The 15,891-nt window shown below is 43.0% G+C and overlaps 1 protein-coding gene across 1 annotated transcript in view; it reads right to left on the bottom strand.

Moving 5' to 3' along the window:
- PTPRO (protein tyrosine phosphatase receptor type O) overlaps window positions 1-15,891 on the bottom strand; it is a 163,769-nt gene that overhangs the window by 110,417 nt on the left and 37,461 nt on the right.

The following is a 15,891-nucleotide window of genomic DNA, read 5'->3' as shown; positions in this document are numbered from 1 at the left end:
TGTTCATTCCTCCTAACGCATAATCTGGAAACTGTCCTAGAAGAGCTAAGTAAAAATCCTAAATTAGGAGAAAAGACTCATCAAACTTTGAGCCTAACACCACGCAAATCATGTCAGTGATGACAATAGCATTATTTGCATGAATGAGGACTACTTACATAGGACTTTTACTTCCTGCGCTGTACTCCAAGAAGCATCTACACAGGGATGAAGCAGGGCACTTGGGGAACACAGCAGTACAGCCACATTAGAGCAGTGCTTTGCAGAGCCTCATTAGTGCTGCTGAGAAGCAGTTTATTCATATCTATTTCGGGTATCTCCCAGGTACTGCATATGGACATGCCTTCAACCACAGCCAAAGCCCACTGAAATAAAGAGCTAATTGCTAATCCCAATTATTTTTTTTAATTGAAAGAGCTTGACTCACTCGGGGTATGTCCACAGAGGTTTTTTTTGCAGACAGATGGGAAACCGGTTTGCCTGGGCTTTGGGCTGCCTGCATGTAGCCTAGCTTCATCCAAGAGCCACAGAGATACAATTAACATGACCCTGTGCTTAAGCTAATCAAGCTCTGCCAAGAACTTTCCTCGTGCAATGTGTTATCAGCCTACATGAAGACTGATGGTTTCGCTTCTGCTATTTTCTTCTACTCTAGAAAGATGTAAAAAAGAGCAGAGAAACTGGATTCTAGCAGCACGCAAACTTTTCTAAGTTGATCTTCATCTTCCCTCGGACAAGAGCATAGGCAGACCAGGTAAACAAGCACAGGCAGAGTGTGAAGGGTAAAGAAAGCACAAGTGGCAACGAAGCTGCATGGATGGCGGATCTACACACAGGTGTAAGCAGGCAGTCTTTTTTGTCCCACTCTGGCAAGCAGAGGCCACAGCTGTGGCATGCTGCTGGAAAGTCTCTCCCTCCTGCCATCAATAGAGAAGACTGTTCCCTCTTTTTGTCTGCCACGCAAGAAATAGACGGAGTTTGTAAAAAAGATTTGTACCATAAAGTCATGGAAAACTCTTGTCTCTGGCAGAGCATGGAAAACAAGCTGTCACTGACAGGGTATATCAGTTTATTTAGGTCATTTATAGGAAAGCTTCTCACCTGCTGACTGCTTTATAAGGAGAGATGGGTCATCTGTGCTAGGCCACTGATCCCTGACAGCCCTACTGCTGGAGCCAATTTTTTTACTTGCCAGTATAAATTTGATGAGATAGGTAGCATGGGGACTTCTATTTGTACCTGGGTGCAAGAGAAGGAGCGATACTAAGCATAAGAAGCAGAGGTTTACAGTCAGCAGTGTGGCTTTACTGGCTTTTTTGATAGCAAGTCAAACAGACCAGATGAATCTTCCAAGGGACCTGAACAGTACCAGCAAAATATTTCTAACGCAAACAAGTGCGTATTAACAGCCACTCTATGGTGAGGATCCCATGTGATAAATACACCCACGGGAATCCAAGGCTCATGCTGGTAATCTTAAAAGTTCCCAGAGGTCTGATTATTTTGCAGCAATGTTGCAAGCCTTGTCAAGACTCATTGCTTAATCAATCTCTGCAGAATCATCAGGCTAACCGGCCTTTCACTGACAGGATAACCGGCACCAGTCTGTGAGCTTTACTTCTGCACAACTGTCATATATTAACAGAGCCAATAAAGCATAATTGGCCATTATCAGTTCAATACCAACACTCATTCAAATTGACAAGGTTTGCTAAGACAGAAGGAAACAAGACAGGGATCTATCTCCCAGGGAAAATCCTTGATTTAGTCATTTCTCTCCTAATGTACATGTTTACTACATGTTTCTTTGCTTACCAGCACCCCTTGATTCAGAACAGCCTATCTTACTAACTGATCATATTCTCAGATTTATTTTTGCAAGGCAAGGCAGCAGCATTCTGGTTGTCTATTGTGACCTTTCACATAACCCAGGCCAGAGAACACCAACCAATTTCTCTTAAGTTAAGCCTAAAACATCTGCTTGAGCCATAACACGCTTTTACACAGATTCCCAGTCTTGGCTGTATCAATTTTTCTTTCCCTTATAATATATTAAAGAAAAACATGTATAAAAGAGGTAGGTATTACTGAATTATAAAGACTTACAAGTGAGGAAGAATCCACTGCTTCCCTAAGTTGCCACACAGATTAGTTACCCATAATGTAAATTTTTTTCATATTAAATTCAGCATCAAATCTTCTGATCTAACAGAATAAAAAATATGGAAATGAAAACGCTATGCAGTATCAGAAGTCTCTTGTCCATGTTGGTTCTTCTAGACCACAATCAAATTGACTCCTTCCCTTCCCATAGATAAACTAACCAGACCGTGCTTCTTTAATCTCCCACTATAAGGCATGTTTCCCAAGCCTCGCATCACTCATACCTTTTTTCCTAAGCCTTTTCCAAATTTGTGGCAGTGTTTTTGAAGAGATATAAAAAACATAGCTTAGAAACAGCCTGCAGAGTCATAAGACCAGGCAGTTGGATGTCATTATAAGATCCAGCAGAAGCTGGTTTTTATCAGCCCAGAGCTAAAATTATTGGTGAAATTGCATTTGTTTGTAACAAAGGAACCCTACAACCTTTAATGGACATCTCTGATAGAAATGAACCTAAACTACCCAGAGACAGCAGAAAGAGATTTAGGAAGAACTAGAGATATTACAAAAACTAAAGTTTGTTTTGTGTAATATTCTCTTTTCTCCACATTTGCTGCAGGGTGAAAAATCCATCTCTGGAGAAATTCAGAATTATCAACTACCATTTTGTTTAAACCACATGCCAGCTCTTACTGGGGAGTGGAAATTGCCTCTTTCTATACTGTCTTTGGTGAGGAATACTCATTCTTTTGTACACAACTGTTAAACACGAACATGTTACGGGAAAGATTCAAGGCTACTTGGCTGGAAGTATATAATAAGGAGCAAGAAATCCTAATTTGATCTCCTCCTGTTCTCCCCCAGTCCACATAAGAAAGCCATGGGAAAGCTTCTGAAATTAACTTCATTGGGGAAAATCAGCTACAATTTAAGGGAAAGTGAAAGTTGTGCACTCAGACATGAGTACCAATGGGGTCATCATAAAACGTGGCCAGTGCGCGACATGAGCCTGACCTGTCTTGCCACCCTGTCCCCAAGGTCCAGGTCTGCAAAGTCACACCGAGCGCTGGTACTTCAGTGCTCTCAACACAAGGAAGGAGCTAGCACGCTGAAAAACGTGCAATCAAGCAAATGTCTCACCCTTAGCTTTTCCCCAGGCTGCATGCATTTAACATGATATCAGACCCTGGTGACCCTCATGTCCTGGACTGCAAACAGGATTTAAAGAGCCATGGCTCAGAATGGTAGTAACCAAGGCTCTAGTTACATCATGATAGCAACAAGAAGGCAAAGGAAAAAACAAGGGCACCTGGTAATTTTTCATTATAACAACTGTTTAAAATTCTGTGCCTTTTCACCCTCTAAATCCTCTGAACTAAAACTGCTGATGGGCTATGGCAAGCTGTTATGGCCCAGGACACATCACGACGTCAGCTACCATTGTATAACTGCACTAAATGTTAAGCTTTTGCTAAAAAGAGAAAGAAAAAAAAATTATAAACTCTTATGATCAGGAAATAGTTGAGAATGTGTCTAGAGAAAAAAAATCAATGCAATGCAAGCTACCTGAGTCTGCAGAGACCCTGAAATGACAAATCTCATGGCAATATTTAACCCAGGACCTACTGATCTGGAGGAATTTCATCAGCAACATCTTGTTCCCTCCTGTCTAATAAAAGCACTCCCTATCCCTACAACACTGTTATCCTTACTGGATGACAACAGGACTCTCAGGATGCCGTAGGAAGCATATTGTTATACTGCACTAAACGTTTTGGGTAGTTTTCAGATAACTATGCCCAATACAGTAAATAGCATCAACATGAGCCTTACATCCTGTAATGTAGAACTGCATTATTGTTTTATCAGCAATGACTCCTCCATTACTAAGACGTGAAGTCTACAGTGATAACTATAGATATAATCTTAGTTATTCTGCTGCAAGCATTTTGCTCTATTAAGAATCCAATTTCCAGTAGTCTTGCTTTTGGACAACGTTGTATCTGAGCACATGCAAATTGGATTCCACATTAGAGACAATGCAGAAGTACAAAAGGGGCTTCCTATGTCAAAAGAGCCATGGAACTACTATGTAACTGCTTTTTAACTAAGAAAATACAACTGGGAGTGGCTTATTAGTGCTAGTTATAAAAATCTCCAGGGTTTTGAGGGTTTTTTTCTGTAAGGGGGGGGATGGAGGGAAGAACATGAAAGAAACAGGTTTTTCAGGCGGCAGAACAAACCTGCCTGCCCTAAGAGCTCAGAAATAATATTACAATTTTAAAATGGCAGGAGGAGCTAGATTAATAATTTAGGACGTGAAGCACAAGCAGACTTCCCTTATTCTCAGTGCCACCTTCTCAGAATGCAGTTCAGGGCTCCTCGCTCAGGCAGGATGCTCACTGCCACGACTACAGCAGCAGACTCACAATTTGGACCGTCAGTAAAAAGATGACCTCATTTGCATTCACTGTTACTCTTGTTTTGCTAATGACAGAGCAGTGCTTTTCCTTAGGTGGAAATTACTCTCCCTGAGGTTTGTGTATCAACAACAAATTATTATATTTACTTCTTTGTGATGTATTTGTCTACACAGAAAAGAATCTTATTTTAGACTTGTATCTGTATTGTGAAAACATTTTGCATATTTTTATGTTGCAGCATGCCACTCAGCATTATTTTCTTTAAGGCTATAAAATTTCAGTGCTGGCTTTTAGGTTTCTGGGGAAGTTTGATGGATACCGCCAAGTAAACATTTCACTAGTCCATTATTTTTCCTGCATATAAGTGTGTACTGTATACGGAAAGAAATTCCTTACTAAGGCATCATACTAGTATTTGCTGTTCTCCCTGCATACATGGGGAAAAAAACCTTCAGCAGCTTTTCAGATACAGAAGTAGGATGTTGGCATCTCCATTTTTTGTTCGTATTTGAGGTGATAACTTCACCCTTCATTCCTCTAGGAATTTCTCCCCAGTCAGGTGTGGTGTCTTCGAAGACTAATCCTCTCTTTCACCTTTACACACCTGTATGACAGAAGAGGATGAACAATATAAATTGTGATCTCCAGGGTCTAATGCCCTCAACTTATCTACAGAAGGCAACTACAAATTCATTTTCTATATATTCTACCTTAAAGTGTTTTGCTGTGTGGTGTCTTGCAAGGCTAATTTGATCTACCCAGGTATGGATGAAGCACCTGTCATGATACCACAGCATTATCATCACTTTCCCTTTTCGTTTAGATGCAGTCGCTCCTGATCATCTCTGTATGCACGCTGAAAGCTTGGGCAAACCGCAGGGGATGTTTCTCCATCCCCCTTCCTGCTCAGAGATGCAGCGCGAGCTCCCTGGGGTGGTGAGAGAGACCAGCGCCTGGCGTCCTGCAGGCACCCCTTTGCCAGCAGTTGGGCTACTTTAACAGTGTTTAACTTGCTGAATTTATATGTTTCTAATGCAAAACACTAAGGAGGTAGCTTCAGGTCAGTGATCACAGTTGGTGAGGAAACCCAGCCCAGAGCTCCTCACCTTTCCACATGGTCTGAGAGGCTACACCACCCTCCTCTGCAAGAAAATGAATACACATTGAACACTCTCACAAATGCCATGAATTTCTGCATCAAACCAATCTCTGGCTTGATTGTTCCCACAATTTAAAGACCGGAGGGATAGGCTATGTATAAGCTGCCAGGCTGGAGGGAAGCAGGGTGACAGCGTGGCATGGCAGCCCAATGCCCTGGCCCAGGACTCACTGCACCAGGAGGTGAGCTGTCAGACTGCCGCTGAGCCGCCTCGCTGCCAGCAGCCACGCAGGACCGCAGCAAAGGTGTCCTGTCAATGGGAACTTCCAAATTAATCTTCATAGGAAATGACTGTCGTTGCTGACACAGATGGCCTTTTCTCTCGGCTGCGCCAGCAGCTCCACATGGGCAAGGATGCCCCACATATAAATGATCTTGGAGATGAAGAGAGCTGCTGTCATGTTCCTGACCCTTTCAAGACATGGGGATGGAAAGGAGGCGAGGAGAAAAAGAGAATCGCCCCTCCTGGCAGTGGGAGCAGAGCTGTCCACGTACAGGCAAAGGGAGAAGGGCTGGGGAGGGGGTTGCTGTCACACAGAAGCTGGGGATGCGACAGAGATGAAGACATCAGGTAGCACGTAGCAAATGATAAAGGAAGATCCAGTGCAAACATAAACAGATTAAACGCCAAAACCAAAATGCCGCAAGAGACACAAGAGTGCTTCTGGTAGCTAACACCACCCATCACTAAACTGCTGGAGTTTCCCCGTCTCGCCCGCGGGAGGAGGCCTGCAGCAGAGAAGAGGTGGTGCAGCCAGCGGGCAGGGGACACCCACCTCTGCGCAGTTTTGCTGTTGCAGCTCGAAGAACTAACGCAGTGGCTACCGGTGCCCCAGCCTGGCTCCGTAGAGACGGCCGCTGCACAGCGGACAACCCCACACGGAAATAAATACTGAAGCTCTTCTGAGACTGCTTCGTATACTGCCGTTCTGCTGTGTTATTAGTAGCGGTAAAGCAAGGGCAGAACATAACAGCACAGACAAACAAACTAATTTCTTTCAGAAATTCATCTCTCTGGTTCTCTTTCCATTCCTTACTCCCCCTCTCAGGAGCAAGCGAGCATTTGTTAAGTCTGGCTTTGAACACAGGAAAACATTGGTTTGTAATAACCCTCCTAATTTGCTTTTCTTGGCAAGCACCCTGTGCCAGCCATCCCCAGTTCTGTTGTTAGGGGATAACTATGAAGTTAAGAAAACACACACACACAAAGTCTCCAGTAATTATACGCGCAGTACCTGCTTTTTAATACACTGCAGTATAATTACCTTTTTGTCAGCTCAACTTCATTCCACGCAGAACAGCTGAAATCCCTAATTACCAACTGCAGCAGCAAAAGTCTCCATTTTGCTCCCGAGGAAGCAGTATCATTAACCCAACTCATTATGTGCCGCTTGTCAGGTGAGGGCTATGGAAATTTCACCTGCATTTATAGGTTTCCTTCGAGGGAAGAGTAAACACCACAGTTTGGATAAAATACTGTAAAAAAAAACCCACTCTGCAACGGCAAAACCCAACAAGCTGACCCAGGCAAGAATCTCACCAAAGCCAAACTGGGCGTGAAAGACTTGCCGACAGATTTCGGGGTTTAGCCCTAAATAATGAGAAGTGCCATTTTCTGTATCGGCAAGGGTCAGAGTTTGGAATATTGCACGTATCAGATGGGGCACCCAAAGCGCCAGACCCATCTGGGGCATAATTTGAGCTTTGGCCCAAATTGTAGCATCGTGCTATGCAGTTCAAGAGTGGGTCCCACGAGTTGCAGGAGTGCCCTGAGCAGAGAACGTGCTGGTGGTCAAAAAGCATGCAACTTTTCATAGCCAGCTGGGTGCCCGGAGCAAAATCTCACCCAGATTTCAACTTATATTCTGTCCAATGAACACCCTCTGCAAGAAGCCGGGGAAAGAAAATACATGCAATATAAACTAACTGCTATAACAACTCAACTGACAGCTAAGGTTTGAAACTAGCTCTTTGCTATCTGCTCGGAGCTATGCTTCTTTGTGTTTCTCTGTGCTTACCTTCTCTATTTATCTTCCTAAGAAAAGGACAGTTTTCAGTGCATATTTACACAGGGTCCTGTGTGTTGGATACTTCCATAAAACAAATAATGTGTCATTAACAATTGCTTTGCTGTAGCTAACATCAAATTTTCAAGAGAAAGAAATTAGGTTGATTGCTCACCAAAGTAATGGGTGAATTTCAGAGGGACAAATATCTTGCAATTTTTCCCAGGGGGTATTTAGTTGGGGGGTGGGAGGGGGGAAGTGCTTTAAATGTCACTGTAGCTATTTCATATATCAGCAAATATCTAAAGTTTCTGAGAAAGTGGCCCGCAGAATAATGATTTTTAGTCAATGCAAGAAAATACTTTGCAGAAAGCAATTTTTGAATGAAAGTATCTGAATCACAAAAATTGATTAAAAGCTGTGTAGAGCTTTTCAGATAGAACATGGGTAGGAACTCATAATACAGGTAACTAATAGGACTTCACCGATTTAAAATTAGGCATTAAGACACACATGGACTGTAGGCATCAACCCTATAGTGCAGCTAGCTATATTTATTTGGGTACCATCACAAATTTGTCTCTCTAGAAGTCCATGTGTACTTTTTGAATTTGTGAGTCACAGATCCATGGATTTCCCTTACAAACAGTAGGAAATATATCACTAAAATAGCCAGGAATTAGGTTCATGTTCTTTAGTTTTTACAGTCTTGCTCCTTGCTGTTGAATAGCAAGTGCATTTCAGAAGTCAGCACATGGATTCAGACGACACGCAGATGCTGAGCATTCAAAGAATTCCTGAATTTACTGTGCAGAAGTTCTAAGCAAACTTAAAGCCTTTGTGAGTCAACCATTTGTCTGCCAGGAACTCTACTGTAACATCAGCCTGTTAGACATCTACAGAAGGTGATACTAATAAATTAATTTTTATGTGAACTTACCCACTTTTTCCCCTCTTTCCAGAAGCTAAATGGCGAGATAAAGCAAATGACAAAATTTTAGCAACTTCTGAACAGACTTAATTAAGGAAACTCCATTTTATTGCAGACAGACTGTCCTATTTAATCTCCCACTCACAGTTTTCCTTCTCACTGCATTTTTGTGCAATTAAAAAAAGACAAACTGGAATGCCAATTAAATGCCTTCTGAAATGACAGCCACCCTTTCTGACACCTGTTAAAAAAAATGCATGAACTGACACATTTACAAACTAATCTCAGTGTTTCTGCAGTGGCCCCGATTGCCTTGCATTCTAGGCTGCTGCATTTTATGCCTCAGGAAAGCAAAGAACATCAGCCGCTCTCACCACCTCTGTGTCGCAGTACTGCGAGGCAGGAGAAAGGAGAGGGGCTTCCTAAAGGAGGTCCTGAGGCAAGATGGAACTGTGGACTTTAGGTTTTCAGTGGCTTGGAGAGAGAGAGAGAGAAGAGACAGTCTCTGTCTCCTGACATTTCAGGGGCCCTATATGTTACTCATTCGCATTGATCTACCCTGGGTAGAAACTCCTCAGGAACCATGAATCCAGCTGCCCTCTGCCAACCCTCTCACTGCTCTCATCATCCTCAGACCCAAAGGTGGCCTCTCAGTCTTCCTTCTCCCCATGTAGCACCCCTTCTGCACCGAGCCGTCTCCTTGGAGAGGAGGAACTTTAAGCCACGTGGTAGTGGGAAAGATGATGAGTTTCCTCTCTGAATAGTCAGTTACTGGATGTATCTGAGGTTTCAGGGTAAGAGAAACCCAAGATAAAGCCAGATGCTCCTGGAAACAATCCTAATATTCTTCTCTGAGGAAGTGTTCAGTTAATGGGCTCCACAAGCTTACAACAAGAATTCTGAAGTTTGAGCCGGGTGGTAGTTCTAGGGATGTATTATTCAGCCACTTAGGGAAGGACAGAGATTGGATATAAGGAGGCCCTTTCTCTTGTGGCACAAATTACAATTATATCAGCAACGAGGATAAACAAGGAGAGACCGTGCCGTGGCCCGGGGGCACAGTACTGGCACATCACATTGCATCACTCAGAGTGGTTATTTCCAACTTGAAACTCTCCCCCCATCTCCCTCTCTGCGTAGCCACACAAACGAAGGCACAGGCACAGGATAGCCTGGGGCTGTAGGCAGGAATAAGCAGGCAGAGGGTACAGCGGGGGGGACAAAAAGGGGCTGCTTTCCTGGCACGGCTCTCACCAGCACCAAAGGAAAAGCTGTGAAACTGCCAGCTTATACAAAGCAGGCAGTGGAGAAGCTCCAAGGCCATGGTGCAATGATCGGGGTGTTCCTGCAGCACAGTTACTCCTTGCTGCCCTCCACCCCACAGTCCTGCCACAGCAAACCACTCTGGGGCCCTGCTCCGAACCCAACCATTAAACGGGTCTGGGTGAAAGGAAAAAACACACAGGGAAGGAGAAGGAAAACCCTTGGGAGGGAAGGGTAACCAGCATCATGATGCTGTTCAAACCAAAGGCTGGCAAGCAGCAGGGCCAGGTCTCACTGCGGCACCAGGGTGGGAAGGAAAGGGAATCGGGGGAAACCCAAAGGCCCTGCTTTGCAGACAGAGTCTGCTAGATTAATCATCCCTTGAACTATCCAAATCTTGCCAGCCAATTTAAAATAAAGTGTTAAAAGTTTGCTGACAATAATTCACTCTTTCTGCAATTCTGTTCCCTGTTCCCCAGCACCCATGTCATGCTTTTCGCCCACCTCTGCTGGCGGAGGCTTTGTGCAGCCGCTTCCACCTCTGCAAAGCTAGTGGAAGCATTAATAAGTCATCAGGAAGGAATCGGACTTGGTACAAAGAAAGCACTGCTTCTTCTGTAGTAATCGCTCACAAACCAGGCCCTACACTAGCTTAATTATGCCAGCACTGACACTGCTAAAAGGCATAATCATATCTTCCTTTCTAACAGGCTATTTTTCTTCTATGCTCTTTTTCTTCCCTTATGCTCTGTTTTCTCTCCACTCTTACTAAAATTGCTGGATATTTTCATAAGAATCACACCAAGAATTATTTTATTTCCTTGCATTTTTTATCCACAAGTGTTAGGAAAGAATTTCTCACCTTTCTAAGCACTGCTTGGCAGCATTCAAAGATTATTGCATCTAGTGGGAGTACCAATTACAATCTGTTTTGCTTTCTAAATACGCAGGTTCTTTAGTTTTTGCCTGACTTGGACATCAGTAAAAGTGATGGGACATTGTTCTTTCATCTTGCGGAAAGGAACTGAGATTAATTTTTTTTCCCTGTTCTTCACGAAGATGAAAAGGAACTTGCAACATTTCCCATGGAAGACAAGAAACACAAGGTGGGAGGAAGGGAAGAGGGCAGCAGGGAAAGGAGGAAAAAACAGATTAAAAGAAAGGGAAGGAGGTGGGAAGGTTAGACATTCCCATTTGACAAGTTTTGTTGACTTTAACTGCAGTTAAACTTTTTATTTTGCGGTAGGTTTTGTATGTTTCATCTGCTAGAGACATCACTTTCTGTGAATATACATGGTAACAGGGCCTAAAAGAAATTTAGTTTATAGTCAAAAGAATAGGAACGAGTGGTAGAAAATTAGAGTTCAGGTCCCTCTGCTCACAGCATCCCACACAAGGGGCTTGATTCCCAGGCTACAAATTCAGTCGCTCTTAGGTTGGAGCAATGCACATTATAAACACAGATTGTGGCAGCTCCAACCTGAAAGGCCAAGTGCACCATCATGAAACCATCAATAATTTAGGGCGTTTGCGTGTAAAGTGGCATCCTGCTGAAACAGGCTGAGGACCTGAGGGTTGCACATCTCAGATAAACGCTTAGGTCCTTAAAACACTACCTCTTCCAGAATCAGTTGCTCTTTAAAACTAGGGATTTCATTTTGCATCCAGTAAATTTTTTCAGTGAAAGTCTCCTTGAAATTGATACATGCCTCAGTAGAGTTCTGATGAAGGAGCAAAAAACTAGCCCAAGAAATTATTCTTAAAATAAAGCTAAATTTGAGGCACATATACACACAGCTGTTTGCATAGAAGATGAAGCATTGTGCCATGTCTTTGAATCTGAACTACAACAACAACAAAAAAAACCAACCCCAACAAAACTCACACTCACATAGTGGTTCTCTGTATTCCTTGCTTCTGTATTTTTTTATTTTTTTGCTAGCCATTCTTGCTGCCAATCAGATTTTCTGAAAACAGATATTTCTGTTAGTGGCATATACCGCTCTCCCCCTGCATCCAATAGTTAAGCTATGCTGCACATCTGCTTAGTTCTGTCGGCTCATATCACAGCATCACTCCATCTTCAACCACCTGCAGCTGCAGTACTGCTGATCAAGCAGCCTGGCTTTGTCTTTTCTAGGTAGACCTCCGAGGCAGAATTTGCCTCTGCATTTGTGTTTGAACAGCACCCAGCACAAGTTCACCCACTTAAGTCCCAAACTTCATGCATGTAAAAATCTCCCAAAATCTGAAAGTATGAAACACAAAGAGATTCCACGTGATTTTTTTTAAATTAGGAATTCAAAACCTATTTTTCCTGCTGTAGGCAGAGCCTTAAAAGATCTAACCCTAGCTAGTTCACATACTGACCTGCGTGCTAGACACTAGTCCAAAGCAGAAGTCATTTCAGAGAACAGAAATAATACTGTACCAAAACAAAAGCTCACATACAGTTCTTGACATACTACATTAATGATCCATGCTAGTGAAAACCAACCAAAATAGTTCACAGTGCTTGACTGTAAGCCTTCAGCCTGCACTGATTGCTAGGATTGCTTAAAAGGTCATTTGCAAACCCTTTGACATTGTCAGTTTATTCCGTAAACCTTTGATGTATAGGACATATCAACCCAGTAAACAGGCCAGTTTAACTTCAGGATGTAAGGGTGACCCCACAGGTCCCTGATAACTCAATTTCTGCCAAGTTTGGAACGTACTTGCTGACGCACAGGCAGACCTGCAGCATCAGTGCTATGACTCCTCGCTGCACTTAGGGGCCTCGACATGCCTTTCCCTCTCCAGGAGGGAAGGCAAGCCTAGAACAAGAGACCTGTGGTCCACAGAGCAATCTGTAGAGGAGCCCCTGCTTTGCAAAGGAACCAGGTCAGTAGCTGACGAAAATTGCAACTACAAGAGCTCGCTTATTAAAAAAGCTTGTTTGAACCTGTACGTGTTTAAAGGGAGCTTTACCTCAGCCTGGCAAACTGTCTGTAGTTGTCTGGGTGCACATTTTTCATTTAAGTGTTCAACATAGGTAGGGATCCAATATTCTGTACACATGCTTTTGTACATAACACCACCACAACACAGTAATGAACCACTAGTGGGTAGCAGACAAGCAGCTAAGAGCAGACTTATTTTGCAGCATTTTGTATTTTGTTACTGAGGCAAATATGACCATTATTGAAGCAAACAAAATAACATACGTTTGTTTCCATAAGATGCATCTTGGGGTCATTATTCACTACCATGATTAACATTCATTTTCTTTCACGTACAAGAGACAGCAGTGACTAATTTATTACCAAAGTTCATTGCTTCAAGAAAGAATATTTTATGATTGATGCTGGACATCCTGTACTACAGCCATGTCACAGAAAATTAGTATCTAGCATCCATACAAAAGACCTGTCTGCAGGTGGTGGTGTCACCTTTACTATAACCATGATCAAGATTCAAATGCACTAGATGATGTACAGAGTAACAACTAGTCCTTTCCCTAAAGGAGTTTGATTATTACAAACAATAGACAAAATGCAGGAAAAGGAAGCATTAGGTCAGCAAAGTAGCAAACACAGTATAAAAGGACCCAGATAATAAAGTATGTTGTTTATAGTAAAAGACCTAAAGATGACTGAGATTATTGAAAGAAACCTAAGGCAGAGAAGAAAAGTTAATGCACATCTTCAAAGTTCCATTTCTGTTTTTTAACCAGAAGTTCATTATTTCTACAAAATTTCTATAAAATTCCCAGCTTTAAGTGGAGGTTTGGACCTGATGACCATCAGAGATCCCTTCCTGTTCTAATTATTCCATGGTGCTGTAACTCCATTGATGACTAATGAGGGATCTCCCCATCAATCAAGAAGTAACTATAGAGAAAAATAGAAAAGAAAATTATTTCACACCATCTCTGGTCTCAGGGATTGTTTTTGAACAGCATACCTAACCATAACAAAAAGATATGGCCATATCCTTAACGTCTTTCCTGCAGCACTCCGATAGAATATAAAGAAAGCATGACAAAGGACAGAAAAGCAGCACTTAAACCTCCATCAAAATCATGTAGGCAGATGGACAACAGAGAGTTAGCAAAATAAATACATCCAAAACCAGCCTGCAACTTTACGATGCTCTCCACTTTAAAGTACCATTTCGCAGGAATAACCTTTGCTAAAAGGGACTCCAGTTTCAGTCTGGGCAATCCTGAACACCTCAGCGCTAAGGCTGCACAGATTGATCGTCTTAGAGGTGCTCTGACCACCTCAGCCGACCTCCTGTACCACGCAGGCCACAGGTTTCAACCAACCCATTTTTGGACCTGGCCCCACGACCTGCACTTGTGTCACCCAGAGTGCCAGCCGGCACTTCTCAGCGGGGAGGGCAGGCTACACCTTGCAGGATCAGCCCTTTTTGAGGCTAAAGCCATAAGGCGCATTTAATTCCAGCAGCAGGAAGTGCAACACAGCTGTGCCATGTAAAATACCAGCATGATTAAACGATGTGGAGGAGAGGTAATTACTCATTGCTGGGTCACTGGAGGAGGACGGCTTATATACTCGTGAGGAACGCAGGGAGAGAAGGATGCCTACGTAAGCAGCCTGACAAAAATGTACTGACATTTCATAGACACAAACCTGGATCCACTTGGACTTCCACCTTCCCTCCACCAACAAAATGCAATCTAGATGCGAAGGAAAAATTACTCTCCCTCCCACCTCGCCAGCAGCTTTATTATACCTACAGCAGCACTTATCCTGCATGTTCAGTCTCATTAGCTTCAGTAGGGCTCTTCTTACTGCAAGATCAAAGGACTCTTTTCCTGGAGGGTTTGTGCCATTGATGATTTGGATATCTGCAGTAAACTTAATCTATCTGTGCTACACCATAGAGATTTGAGGCAGGGGAAGATTAAAGTGATTTGCCTAAGACAACAGACGCAGCTTGAAGAAATTGAATGCAGGTTTCCGCAAAGCCTAGGCTTAAAAAGAAGTCTCTTCACACATTAAAAGCCTCCAAATACACATTTGGCGAATTAGGATTTTGCTATCGCTATATTGGATATCTAAAGGGGAAGGATTTGGAAATAGGCTTACCTTTGTCTTTTTGCCGCTTTTTTTACCCTTTTCTTCTCTCCTAGTGTATCTTAATTTTGGCTATGAAAGGCCCAATCAAATAGGTCACACAAGCCTTTTGCATACATATCTTATCAGCAGACAACAGCTCTGGGAGAACGCTTTTCCTACGTGCTTGGCTCTGCTAAAAATACTGAATAAACTCTTGCTGCTTTTTACAGTTATTTCAGAGTACGCCACTCCAAGAAGAGGTTCGGATGGCCGTCGCCTTCCATCGCGGTCCCGCTCTGGCTGTGAGCAGAGCACACCAGCTCCTCTGCAAAATGAGAGGGGCCACTGAGCAGGCAGACGTGGCCGCGAAGGATGGCATTGGGAAAGGCACGCGGCACGCACCTCGGGTGCGGGGATAAATAATGAGGTTCCTCTGGAAAGCACTTCTACGTGTTCCATTTCTTCAAAAGGTTTGAGAGAGAGAGAGAGGTGTGACAGCGAACATTGCTTTGGCTTTGATAATGACATTATGCACAGCTAGCCTGTTCTTTGGCTTGTTAAATTCAAAAGTTTCCTGTGGGTAAGAAATGAACATTACTTTGTCACTGTTTTCAGGGCTTTCTGCCATGTTAATCTGATTATCTATGACAGTTTCTGTCAGTTTGTTAGCAAAGATCCAATTATTCTGCTTGGCTTTTAAGTTCTCACATATTTCTGGCTAGGGGCCTGATTCTGAGTTCTTCTTTGTCCTCATGCCTTCAGTAAAAATTTTAATATAAAAAACCCCACACAGGATCAGAACTGATACCCTAGCGTTTTATACCACGTTCCTAGAAAATGGATGTATCCTTCATCCCCAGTAAGCATAAACAAAAAAAACTGCAAAACTGACAGCTGAAGGAAATAAATGGCCCTGCACTTGATCTGCCTACACTTCTGT

The sequence above is a fragment of the Aquila chrysaetos genome, chromosome 17 (assembly GCF_900496995.4).
Source record: "Aquila chrysaetos chrysaetos chromosome 17, bAquChr1.4, whole genome shotgun sequence".
Classification (NCBI taxonomy): Eukaryota; Metazoa; Chordata; class Aves; order Accipitriformes; family Accipitridae; genus Aquila; species Aquila chrysaetos.
Note: the sequence above shows the minus strand (reverse complement) of the source record. Positions and strands in the feature narration are given on the sequence as shown.